This window comes from Panthera pardus, unplaced genomic scaffold, assembly GCF_024362965.1.
Source record: "Panthera pardus isolate Hobbes unplaced genomic scaffold, ASM2436296v1 HiC_scaffold_8, whole genome shotgun sequence".
In the NCBI taxonomy this organism is placed as follows: domain Eukaryota; kingdom Metazoa; phylum Chordata; class Mammalia; order Carnivora; family Felidae; genus Panthera; species Panthera pardus.
The window spans coordinates 131,582,653-131,596,492 of NW_026527013.1; the positions used below are offsets into that span (position 1 = coordinate 131,582,653).

A 13,840-nucleotide genomic window follows, 5' to 3' on the forward strand; every position below is an offset into this window, starting at 1 on the left:
AGGCATCTAAAGGTACCTAAAACTGGCATATTGATTTTGCCTTTAAATCTCCTCATTCCTTCATCTTCCTTATTGGAAATCCAGTTTTCTTAGATTCAAAATGTGTAGTCATCTGTATTCCACACTTTCTCTTATATCCCACATACATCCTGTTAGGCGACTCTGTGAGCTCTGTCTTTAAACTACTTCCTCCATGGCTTGCTAATTGCCAGGAGCTTCGAAAGAAATCAAATAAACAAGAACACAAGCATGAAATTTAAAGTGTAGGCCTATGCCACATGTAAGTGTGATTTCCAAATTTGCATTGTCTCTTAAGTGTGAAATTAAGTGAAATGAGCCAAATTGATGTAATTTAAACTGGCATGTTATTGTAAATGAAACTAAATACAAGAAATACTAAGATAAAATTTGTTCTCATTGTGAATATTTTTCTAAAATCTGTCAATCTACAGTCCAGTTGTTATTTCTAGTCATTTGGTAAAATAGAAACAAAGTCCATAACTAAAAATATTATTATAAGTTCTATTTACTTTCTATAATCTTCAAAGACTAATTGGAACTTCTTAGTAATGTAGATGCTGTTATCACAGTTTACATTAAGTGTAGAGCTGAGATCTTACCTGCCAAGGAAAATTATGGGAAAGCAATATTATAGGAAATGATGCATAATAGATTTCAGAGTTCATGAAAGCAATTCTGTCACAGAAAAACTGCATAATTGCAGTATTCTACTGGGGTGAAGCTTAATACCTCAGATAAATTGCCTTTCTGTTTATTTATGGCAAAGTCTGTTGTCACGATAACTGTACAGAACCATCATGTCCATAAGGTATGACCAAATCTTCCATTTATAGTAGTGTCTTTTCTATCCAGCCCAATAGCAAATGGTCAATGGTCTCATACACTAAGTTTCTATTTCCATTGATTGCTCAGCAGTTGACTTTTACTAAGTGTGACTTTGTTTCTTAGAGCATTGGAGTCAATTCAGTTCAAAGATTCCGCTTGAATAAATGATAATTCTTACTAGGAAAATTATAAATATTATTATGATAAAGAGACCTTGGAAATGAGTCCCTGAATAATGGATTTTTAAATGTGTATTCAATAAAAATGATCATAAAAACTATCTATACCCACAAATTGATTTCACTTGGTTTAGTTCTTTGAGAAAATGTTTCTTTTGTCCATAAGTCAAATACTTCGTTTAGTTACACTTTATTTTCACCATTTACTACTCTAGTCTTTTTTGAAAGATTAATAGGTTCCAAGGGCAATTCCTTCTTCCCCAAATTGAAAATCTTTGTAGTAGCATAAAAGAGAGTCTTCGTGGAATTCTTTGGCACTATACCGACACATGAATACAAAGTTTTACTACATTGCAGACAAACTAATCAGTTAGAAGATAGAAAGAAGAATAAAAAAGTTTACTAATCAGTGATCACTTACATGAGATACCTGGACATACTTTAAATTTCATTATTTTCTATTACATAAGACATGTTCATTGAAAGCTTTGTGCCATACCAAAAGAGTTAAGAAAATGTTTTAAAATTTTTGTGATATACTAAAATATATACTTCTTTATAGAAGAAGAGTGCATTGGGCTGTGCACTGGCAGCATGGAGCCTGCTTGAGATTCTCTCTCTCTCTCTCTCTCTCTCTCTGCCCCTCCCCTGCTCTTCTCTCTCTTAAAATAAATAAATAAGTGTTAAAAAGAATAGAAAAAACACCTGTAGATATGGAGTACTGTAAAGTAATGTCGTTGAATCACTGATGAAAACACATGCACCTTTATTGTTGGGTGCCTGAATGATCACCAGGCATGGAGTTGCCCATGAATAGACAGCTCTAATCATGTGTGATTTAGTGGCTTGCCCAATCACTCATGCCATTTCAGATAATTATGAGTATAAAATAAATTAAACATCAAAAATTAATATGGTTTAAAATCACCTCTGAATTCTATTGTTTATAGTCATAGATACCGTTAATTCTATTCTGTGCTGTTACTTCATAATTGAAGGAAATGCTAAATTTCAGTAGAGGTTGGATTTATGAAAATAAAAATTTTAGCCTTTTCCCATACGAGAACACATATCTTCTTACATTCTCAGTTTAAGAACCCCTGATTTATGGTGTTTGACAAATCGACTAGAAGATACCTAATCTGGGTAAGTGTTATGTTTCAGAAGGAGTACAGTCATCACTATTTATTAGGAGACTGATGAATGAATAATCCTGTTGTAGGTGCCTGAGTGAAAAAAACAGAGGGGTGGGAAACAATGACTTTGTCCTTGAGGAGTTTATAATTAGAGATGTAGTATATGCTGACATTGCCTAACATTCTTAAGTGCTTTTGGTCCATTTAAATTCAGGCGGGGAGTATTTCTGACGGGTGTGCAGTGCCTAAGTCTACATAGGGAAAATGGTCAGCTGCCACTGTCCTGTAGATAGTAGAATTTGTTAATACCATAGCACAAATGGAGACATTTTTCATGTCTGCAGTTGATGCAAATACCCCCAAAAGGTATACTAATACTTAGTTAGGTCTACAACCAGGTTTCAAAATATAAAGACTATTCTTTGAAAAGTAAATTTTGATAACTCTTGGGTAATTGATACTTCTTCTAAGAAGCAGTACATAGAAATGTCATTCATATTTGAAGACTCAAGTATGTTTGATTTTAACTAGAATAGATTTAATTCTCATTTGTACATTTCTTCCAGGTAAGCTGCTTTTTGGTTAATGCACTTAGCTAGATCTAGGAAAGCCTTTGGCTATGTGCAGTGCTGGCTTAGCCTTTACCACACACTGAGTTTGGCATTTTGAGCCACATAACTTGGATTTATATTAGCAAAGCTGTATTCATTTTCACACAAAACCCGCCACATAACAACAACAGTCCCCACTACCTACCCCCACAAAACAAACTATGAAAAATTTTAACACATTTTTCCAGAGATGTCTAATTTACAATCAAGTTGTAGCTTAGCCGAAGCCTTGGGGAATGTGGCTCAATGATATAGTGTGACAAAAATGGATGAGAAACAGCTGCAGAGCAGTGAGATACTGTAATAAAGTAATTTATTATTGGTACTGAATTCAGAATCATCAGCAAACATTCATCAGGCATCTACTATGTGTGGGCCATTTCAGGTTTGATCATGAAACTTCCAAAGCCTGACTGGCCCAGCAATGCCCCGCTGTGTCCTCTAGGGGGCAGTTCCGGGTCAGTGCGGGCGGGGTTGGGGGGGGGGGTGGGAAGCCTGTAGGCAGATTCACGGGCAGAGAGCATTGCCTGAGAAATGTTAAACCAGGAAAAAGAAATTAAAGCAGTAGGTTCCACAAGTAAGCATGGGATTACAACAAATAGGAGGTCAGAGAGACAGGCCCAGCTAATGTCGAGATTAGCAGACATCATACTATGGTTTCTTTATTCACTACTTGGCAATTTATGTGTTCTGGCCAAGGATTGGACTTCTAAGTGAGCCCAAAATGAATTACTATTTCTGGAAGCCTTTGGGTCTGTGACCTTGCTGGTATTGATTTGCATGTGGTGTTCTGCTTAGGTGCTTTTGTTTCTGTGAGGTTAGGAAGAGATTTATTTTGGTGCAGGAACACCAGCCAGTAAGACCAACAGGGAGGATGAAAGGCATAGCTACTGTCTCATTCTTGAGTTGGTTTTGGGGGCATGATATGGAGATGAGTTAGCAGCATACACATGAGCTATGTTCATAAATGACTTCATTTGATTATGGGAACAAGCATTAGTAATTCTAGGTTTCATAACAAGTACTTAAGGAGAGAGCCATCTGTTCTTCCCTGCCTTGCACATCATGCTGTAGGGAAGCTTTGCCACAATGAGTATAGAGTCCAGAGGAGAAGCAAGAATAGTGTTTCCACTGAGTGTATAGGAAACTACTACAGAAGTGAGACATGACTCTGCAAGTGGTCAGCCAACACTATTGTCAAGGTGACTGAAGTGGAAAAAACACTGAAAATAATGTTCCTGTTCACATCAACATGGGTGTATGTCTTAAAAATATAGGAGTTTGTAAATAAAGCAAATAGCTATTTATGTAATATGTTGTGGTTCACACAATACTTCTTGATATTCCTCTTACATGATGTAAGACATAAAAAGGAGGCTCATTTTCTCTAGTACTGTATTATAGACTACCCATCAGCTTTGGCAACCTAATGTGGAACAGAAGGGGTAAGATAGAGGACCTGATGGCACAGGACACAAACAGAAACACTGTGTTTGCTGGAGCAAACAGAGAAACTATGGCATTGTGATGGCCAGAATAATACCTGGTAAGTGATAGCTCCTGGCAGTGGCACAGCTATTGGGATACAGCATAGGTAGCACACCTTCTCTATACTCTAAGATTTACCTGTTGATAAAGGATCGACTGCGAAAGTGATACTGGCAGGGGCTGGAGAACCTGTTGCTGGGCTGGCTAAGCCTACTAAGATAGCCAGCAAAATTAGAAATTTATGTCAATGTATGATATCCTTTGTAGGAACTGGTGACACTTGGATCTTACATATGATATATCTTAATGGAAATTAGTTAATATGCCATCCAGATTGCATAGTTCAGGATTGTAGGTTGTTGAAGGCACAATTTGATTCAAGGATAAAAGTTAAAATGCCTAGAACAAATGTACTGCTTTTCCTTTAGGCAGTTTTCCATGAAACTTAATTACAGATAATCTAAACTGACAATTCAGGTCACATGCATTTGCTTTGGCAAACAGTCGATTTATTGAAGTTTGTATTGAAATCTTATGAAAATAGGATGCCCTAGTCAGGATACATGTCTGTGTAGAGCCATTTCACATATGGTACAAGATTAAGACAAGGCTCTATCTTTGAGCAGGCCAGTATTTCCTCAAAATGTAACGCTAAAGCTGCTCAAATACTAGACTAACTATGTAGCAATCAAAACTTCAAAGTTTAGGGCTATAAGTATTACATGAACATTTTAGCCTTGAAATGTCAAAAGCATTTCAAATACCCAATGCACTCATTAATATGGTTAATATAGTACCCATGGGTGGCCAAATTTCAAAATCTGTCTCCAAGTATTTCAACAATTTTATTTACTCTAGGATTCATAAATATATACCAATTAAATGTTAGAATATAGTTACAAAAATGATCATTTGAGTTTAAAAATTATTCTGACAGTAATTAGCTAGAACAGTTTTTATTGAATCCACTTCTACATCTGACAATAAAACAATGTCATCAGCATGCTTTTTTTGTCTCCAGTTTTTTAGGAAGAGATGACAGAAAATGACAATTTTCACCTAGTCATGAATACCCAATGCAAGCATGATAAGGCTAAGTATGTTGTGATCTAAAAATAAAATCCTATTTCAGGATTCCCATAAACTTCCACTGAAATAAATTTAATCAAACCTTTCCAATAAAATTGATCTATATGTTGGATGATAAATAGTTCAAAGGGCATGACTGATTTCACAGACACTTTCAATAGGGCTTCATCCAACTCACCAAAGGGTTCTTCTATGCATGATCAAGAAATATAGAATAAGTAGAGACTTAAAAACAACCAAGACATATAAATACATATAAGCACAGATCTAAACACTTCTGGAGTAGTGATCAAAATTTAGGGACAGGTTTTATATACATTTTATCAGGGACACAAACAAGATTTGGAGGGACATGTTAATTTCATAGGTGATAAGTGGCTATTTGGGTGAGCTTGACAGACATCAGTGTGGCCATTCTTTTAAATCAAGACTTATTAATTTTTAGCTGGAGAAAAAAATATATTTAAAACTCAAATATGATTTAAAAATAAAGAAAGCAGTTGTTACTATTAAAACTTATTAGAAGAGCTAATTTCTCTTTTGGACACTATCCAGACATGTTCCAGATGAGGAATCTTAGTAATTGGAGGGACAGTCTGGTGAATTTACTAGATCTAAAAGAATCCAAACATTGGCGTTTCATATGACTTGGCATCAGCTAAAATGAAGCATCTATTTGAGAAGTTTGAAGTGAAACTAGCAAGCTGGCATCATCTCATCTATGCAGTGACATATTCAAGCCAGTTCTTGAAACTCAGTAGACTGAACAATTTCTACATCAAGTCATTTCATTTGCACTAGGAGTAGTGACTGTCTATTCTACTTTTACTATCATTTAAAAGTGTGTAGAGACACCTGGGTGGCTTAGTCGGTTGAGTGTCCAACTTTGGCTCGGGTCATGATCTCATGGTTTGTGAGTTCAAGCCCCACATTGGGCTCTGTGCTGATGGCTCGGCACCTGGAGCCTGTTTCGGATTCTGTGTCTCCCTCTCTTTGCCCCTCCACTGCTCACACTCTGACTCTCTCTCTCAAAAATAAATAAACATTAAAAAAATTTAAAAAAAAAACTAAAAGTGTATTAAGAAGCTTAATAATACCTTGTTTTCTTAGAGAAGTCATGTAAAGGTGCTGGGTGGAGGGTCTCTCATAAGGCAGATATTTCTGTTCATATTCACTTCCTGAATTATAGCACAATATATGGTTGGCCCAATATCCCACTACTATATGTGTTATAAGTTACAGGCTTTAGAACATATAAAGTTATTCATATGAGCAGTAAATATTGAGAAATGATATGACTTAATATTATTTCAAGAAAGTAAGCATGCCACCTTCCAGGAGAAAAAAAAATTGCTCTGGTAAAGATTAAGTTTCCTGACTGGTTTGCTGTTACAAAAAATGGTAACTAACCTTGGGAACTAAATAAATGAAATTGAAGTTTTATACTTCAGTATTATAAAATATTGAATATTATATATTTATATATAGCCTATATTTTTCTTAGTTGAGAAATTAAACATTTCCAAGAAGGTATTCTCAAAATAATCCAAAATTTAATTTTTTTGACCAGTATGGTAGTGAATGCCTTGGTTTTTCTTTCTTTCTTTTTTTTTTTTTTTTGGTTTTTATTTAAATTTCAGTTAGTTAACATGCAGTGTAATATTAGTTTCAGGTGTACAATATAGTGATTCAATACTTCCATACTTTTTCTCTCATATATCCCATGATTAGAGTTCAAGAAGTGGGCAACTTAGAAATTCCAATGGACACAGACAAAACAAAACAAACAACAACAGAACCTGCAGTCTCTAATCAAAGCACCAGGAAAGATAGAAACTAGCAAGACCAAAAATTTGTATATAATAACCATTTTACTCAGGCAAAATACTACAGAAAAGGTATTGCCTTGACCCCCATCCATTCTGGCAAGGACAAGTGGGGACCCAATCTTTCTGCTAGAGTGGTGTCAAAGACATAAAAGTAAGGGAGTGGGGCTTCAACCTCGCAATGTATTCTAAAGCCCCACCCCCAGCGTTAGTGGAGACCATGTCAGGAGTCTGGACTTCCACCTCCAACTAGCCCTCTTGCTCTACCCTATCTACTACTCCCTGGGATTGTGTCTGAAGAAGACTGGTGGGCAATCAGGACTTTCACTACCAGTTAGCACCACTGACAACACCCTTCACCCTGTGGTTTCGGTAGAGGCCATGTGTTCTATATATCACTAAGTAATTACCAAGTCAGAATGAATTAATGAATGGCTAAAAGATTAGACTATTGTCTGTGTTGACCAGATATATTCACATTATAACAAGTTTATATTATTTTTTAAAAAATACTAAACTTAATTTTTAGGAATTATTGGCTATCTAATGCAATTTATTTCAATCCATCAAAAAATATGTGACCGTATTATAACTTCCCTTTAGTGAGTATAGTAATCTCTGCATTGCCATAAAATATATCATTACATCTTACAAAATATTGAAACCTGTGGTAATTTTCCCTTATGTCACACTCATTTTTCTTAATGTGCTGTGAAGTCCAGGAAAGCTTTCCAAAGTTAAAAAGCACTAGAGAATATCATATGGATATAAGTACTTCTGATATTGCTAGTTTGCTGCATGGAGGATCTCTTTTCAAAAATTAAATATTCCCTTAGCAGCTTCAATTGAATCATTGGCTGAGTTAACCACTATGATCAGTGAAATATGTTGCTTCTATGAGTAATGTTGAGATTGAAGAGAATTAATTAGTTGGATGGCTGTGGATAGGGACAGTACAAGTTTTACAAAGCTTGAGTACATGTTATAGTCCATGCAGTGATGATGAGAATAATGAGCAGCACAGGGGAAAGAGATCTGTTACAAACAGTGCCATTGGTTATCAGCTATTTAGAATAAGAATTTAATAATTGGCAATGATGATTATAAACCATGGAGGCCATTTTCCTTAAGTCTATCAAGTTGATTATCAGTTTTCTCTATGCACAGAGGAGTAAAATTGTTAACATACACAAGCATCTCTGTAGTTTTTGCTATTGTAAAGATGAGAAAAGAAATTATACAACATAATTCAATAACAAATAATTTCAGTGAAATTTGTGAAATTTCCTATTTACATGTTATGGGAAAATTCTATTTTATTGCAAAAAAATAACCCTGTATATAGTAAGTGCAAATAAAATAAATAATAAGAAGCTTAATTATCCCTGTTGAAAATAAGGGAAGAGACTCCTCCCCATCCTTTTTCTTAGAGTATTTACTTTAGAAAACTGGTAATTTCATCCTTTGATAGTGCAAATGTTGGGGTGCAGACAGTCACCACATCAAGGGGTATGGTGGCCAAGGGAAATCAACTATCTGTTCCTCCCCTCCTCCCAAAATATGGATGAGCTAAGAGCAATAGAGATCCACTGAGAGAGTTTGCTAACAGCCACTTACTTGATATCTTTCTGGTAAAGATGAGTTGGGAGAAGTTGCAGCAGTATACTCAGAAGATGGGTAAGGTTCCGCTGATATCTTTCATTGGTTTGTTGGAATTTTCTCAAAATCTATCCTCATAGATCCCAGGGAGAGAAAAATTGCCTCCTGGCCTAACTACCTTTGTGTTGGCTCTCATGCCCATTATCTAAACCCAGTTTACAGAAAAGGTGGTTAGATGGCAAGAACAGACTCTTACTCATATGTTAGCAGTAGCTACTATTTGAGAATAATCTAGTGCAACATTATAGACACTGTACAACCTTATAGCTCTGTTGGCTGCTCAGTTAGAACTCTACTAAAGGGAATAATCCCTACTCTGGCCAACCTATGAAGGAAAGAAAGCAAGAAAAGAGACAGTAAATCTATGTCCTTTTTGCAAAAAGCCAGGGAATTGGGAAGGGGATTGCAGAAAGAGACTCTGAAGGATGTAGGGATTATAAGGATAAGAGAATCAAAAGAGTTTAAGGGACAACCCTCAGCTAGGAAATACTTGGCAAATGGCTTAAAGTAGATAGAAACGTGGAGGGAATCTTGACAGTGGGGACTAGTGAACCACGTGTCAATAACTTTTTCTCAGGCTAATCTATCCTTGCCTTTTCTGATAACTACTGGTGTTACTTATTCTGCAGTTTCCTTGGAAATTTCTCACTTTCCACTTGGCAACAGAGCAGGTTGTAGCTGTTTTGGATCATCCTTTACTTGTTTCTTGCCCTCCACAATTCCTTTATAGATAGTTGCTCTGATTGAGAAACAGGCGTTCTTTGTTCTGAATCTCCTGTAAACCTACTGGGGGAAAGCTTTGCTGTGCAAATTAAAGGCTCATATTCTATACTCCAGTTGGAATGTTTGTGAAGCTACCTTAGGAAAAAGGCACTTGGATTGGTTATTCTCTGCCTTCTGGAATAAAAGGGATATACCAGAGAGTGGCAGTCTTACACTGTTCTAAAAAAGCACCCTGAGCTGAGACAATTGTATGCATAGCTTTGGGTCCTAGGGAACTATGATTCTGGTTTAATTAAAAATATAAAGCTGGGGCGCCTGGGTGGCGCAGTCGGTTAAGCGTCCGACTTCAGCCAGGTCACGATCTCGCGGTCCGTGAGTTCGAGCCCCGCGTCAGGCTCTGGGCTGATGGCCTGGAGCCTGTTTCCCATTCTGTGTCTCCCTCTCTCTCTGCCCCTCCCCCGTTCATGCTCTGTCTCTCTCTGTCCCAAAAATAAATTAAAAAAAAAAAATATATAAAGCTAATACAAATAATTTTCCAAAAAGATAAGGTATGGCCATGAGGTAAATAAAAATCCATTGTCAGATGTTCAATTAGAAAGAATAAAATTAGGTAAAAAAGAACTAGAATAAGAACAGATAATTTAAAAAGGGAGTATTCACTGTGTAATATTCCCATGTTTCCATAAAAAAAAAAGCTAAGAGAGACTGGTTAGCCACTATAGAGATCTGTACAAGATCTTAGAAAACTCATTAACCCCTGTAGTTCCTAACCCTGCAACTATTCTGATTTCAGTACTGTTATCTGCAAAGTCTTTTCCTATGATTGATCTATGTTCTACTTTTTCTGTCCCTCTAGTGGACCAATTGAGATTTTTGTTTGATTTTACTTAAAAGCACCTCAATATTTATGATAAAGAATTACTCGAGGGTTTCAAGACTCCCTCACTATTGTCTCTAGTCATTTACAGGATAACTTAGAGAAGTTTGTTCTACTAAAGCCATTTATAATTATTCAAAATGTAGATGCTTTCTAGTAGCCTCCAAAACTTTAAAAAAACAATGCAAAACTAATACTTTGGCTTTGTTAAAATTATTTGATTCACAAATGCATAAGACCTCAATAGACAAATTGCAATATTACTTATCTGAGATAAATATGTAGGGCACCTGTTGTCAGTTATAGGCCACAGAGTGTTACAATATGGGAATAATCCAATTTTGCAGATAAAGTGGCCTACTACTACTACACACACACAAAACTTGGACAATTTTTGGGTCTAGTACAGCATTATAGACAAGATTACAGATTTTGCAGAATGGACCAAATCTTTGATGAAACAAATACAGGACAATTCTTCCTAGGATCTGTTTCTGTCCCTAGGATCTAAAGAGGCTTTTAAACAAGTGAAATTGCTATTGTCTCCCTTCCAGCTCTTAGAATTTCAAAATTTGAAAAACCCAGGTGGAATTACTTGATACTCCTTTTCATATTGCATATTTGATAGTGTTTACTGATGTGTCATGTACTTGGGGAAAATGGCCAACTTAAACCCTTCTATGCTGTAATGATTTATTGTAAGACACTGGAAGTTTATGTTTTGTCTAGAATTAAATTTGCATAGGCAAATGAATTAATGGCAATTACTAGAGGAATGATTCTTGGTTAGACTTAAATACATAATATATATTTACTACAAATAAATATATAGTGTCTGTCATGCAAAAATTTAAAAGTAGAGTTTTAATTTCAATAAGAACTAAAAATTAACTAATGATAAATTAATAGCTTATTTGTTAGAAACTTTACAACTGCCTGCTCAGATTAGTAGTTCATTTTGCTGACAGAGCTACAAAAGTTGTAGTTAAAACATGTCAGACTCTGAACTTCAAAGCTCTACTCTTTAACACAATAAGAAAGCCTTGTTTGTTTCCAAAAGCACACTTCACAAAATGAAGTGGACAAATCAATTATAAAAGAGGCTAGAAGAAATTTGGACCATGGGAATTACCTAATGAAGTAATACCTGTTCATAGTACTTATTTGCTTGGTTAATGTTGTGATGGTATTAATGACATCATCTGAATAAAAGAGGGATATTAAAGGCATTATTAGACTCTTACTGTGCCTAACAAAAAGATGAAATGATTCACAATGTATTTTGAAAAATATGCTATTTCTCAGAAGAATTTTTTAATGGGGCACTCCCAAGGTAAATGCAGGAATCCCCAGCCAAATCTCCCAGGAACCTGGTGGCAGTGGCTTTTATAGAATACATGCCTGTGGAAAGTAAAAGATTTTGTCTACTGGTATGTATGATGTCAGGATGGCCTGAAGTCTTTCCTCAAAAGTTGATTTTTAGAAAACTCTTTCAATATGTGAAATTCCCACTTTTGATATATTAGAGTGCCTTGGTTAGGGAAAAAAGGTGTTTTTATTTCTACTGTTGTCCAGGAATTATATAAGTATTTGTAGATTCCTATGAGCCTCTGTCCTCTGAAAAAGTAGCATGAATGAATCAAACTGGAGAAAACTCCTTGGCTAAGATTTAGCAATCTATGGGGTTAAGGTGGAATGATACCACTAGCATTATAAAAACTAAAATGATGCCTACAAATAAGCATAGTATCTGTCACATTAAATTTGTTTGCCAGGCCTATGAATTTGGGTCCCAGACCATGTCTTGTGCCCAATTTAACAGATTCTTTGTATAATCATGTTCAATACATAGAAAGGCTTTTCTATTTCCTAGAAACCCTAAGACTTAAAGTCAAAAGGAACTGAAAGTACCTGTTGGAGGAAGTTAGCTACTCTGATCAACTAAGAGATAAAGGTGTTGCTATATGAACATGTTCCAGAGGAAAGGACTGTCACCACATTTATAGTTTCTTCATGTTTAGACATAATTTAACAAACATATGTCATTTCTATCATAACCAACCCCAGAAGCACGGTTGACAAAGATACTCCTTTTTTTGGTTACTATAGGAAACAAAGCTAGAGTTAACCAAAGGTCAATTTTTCGGATAGCGGACAGAAAGATTTTAGTCCTTTTCCACTCTGTGGCAACTTAGATTTGAAATTATCTTGTTTGTCTTCATTTCCTCAAACTGGAGATTTGGAGGTAAAAAAAGGATAGTTATTTAATACCATCACAATGTAAACTACTTAAAATAGAACTTGTTTTTAAAAATTGTTTGACCATGATGGCTATTATATGATTTTCAGTGGATGCCTATATGCCATCATGTTGCTCACATTCTCACTTCTTCATACCTCAATACCTGCTCTATTTCTCATGTTATTCCCCATATTCTCTTCTCCCAAGTTTTCTTTCTTTTCTGAAGCAGAAATGTATAGTCCTCTCATTATTTTGACATCCCTTTCCAAAGTGAACCATGCTGTGAGTGGAGAGTGGGAAATCATCTTTCAAAGATTCAAAATACTTTAATAATAAAAGAATTTCCTGCCAAGAAGAATGTTGCTACTTAGAAGAGAAAAAGAAATTTAATTTCTGACCCTATCCTTCCCCTTCCCTCTTCCCTCTCCGTTGCTAAATTTTTGGCCTTACTTTATCACTACCCAGGTTCCAACTTTCTAGTTTCTCTTTCTAGTTTTAAAATCACTTTGTCTTAGAACACTTACCTTGGGCTGAGTTGTTTCTTAGACTGATTGGAGATGACTTCTTACTGTCCTATTTTGCTAAGGCTTTTACATATCAGGTTAATTTCTTTAAAAACTGAATTACCTGTTTCAGTAATTGTAGTTTATGACACACCCATAGAGTGTCTTACCTAGAGACTATCTGGCTCATGAAACACATGATTGATTAGATGGACTCTGGACAGTCAAGTGAACTCTGGTAGAATTATCACAATACTTATATAAGCTTACTTCATAGCATAAGAATATCTAAGATAAACCTTAAATTTTTAAGATTGTAAACTACCTAATATTGTCATGGTTATTATAAGGGACATTCTAGAATTCAATGAAGGAAGGGAAAGATTGCGTTAAAATCAGAAGTTCTAGAGCTTTCCTCTCCTAAATTTAGTGACCTACAACCAGTTTTTCATTTTACTAAATAAGTGTGTGTTATATGTAGATAGCATATAATTTCATAAAGTAGAAGCTATTTTAATATAAAAGCAACAAGGGCATGGGATAAAAAGATTAATAAATTTAATTTTATGAAACATTTGCCACCTTGTTCTAATTTTTCTCATTTTCTCTGTGGCTCCAACAAAGTTTATCATGGAGAAGTCATTGAAGACAGGATTTGGAA

The 13,840-nt window shown here is 35.5% G+C and overlaps 1 long non-coding RNA gene across 2 annotated transcripts in view; it reads right to left on the reverse strand.

The window, feature by feature from the left end:
• LOC109248406 (uncharacterized) overlaps positions 1-13,478 on the reverse strand; it is a 123,267-nt gene extending 109,789 nt beyond the window's left edge. For both annotated transcript variants that reach the window (XR_002072043.2, XR_008420627.1), the window contains exon 1: positions 13,201-13,478. This is a non-coding gene — a long non-coding RNA (uncharacterized LOC109248406). The remainder of the gene's footprint in view (positions 1-13,200) is intronic.
• Positions 13,479-13,840: the final 362 nt, after the last annotated feature.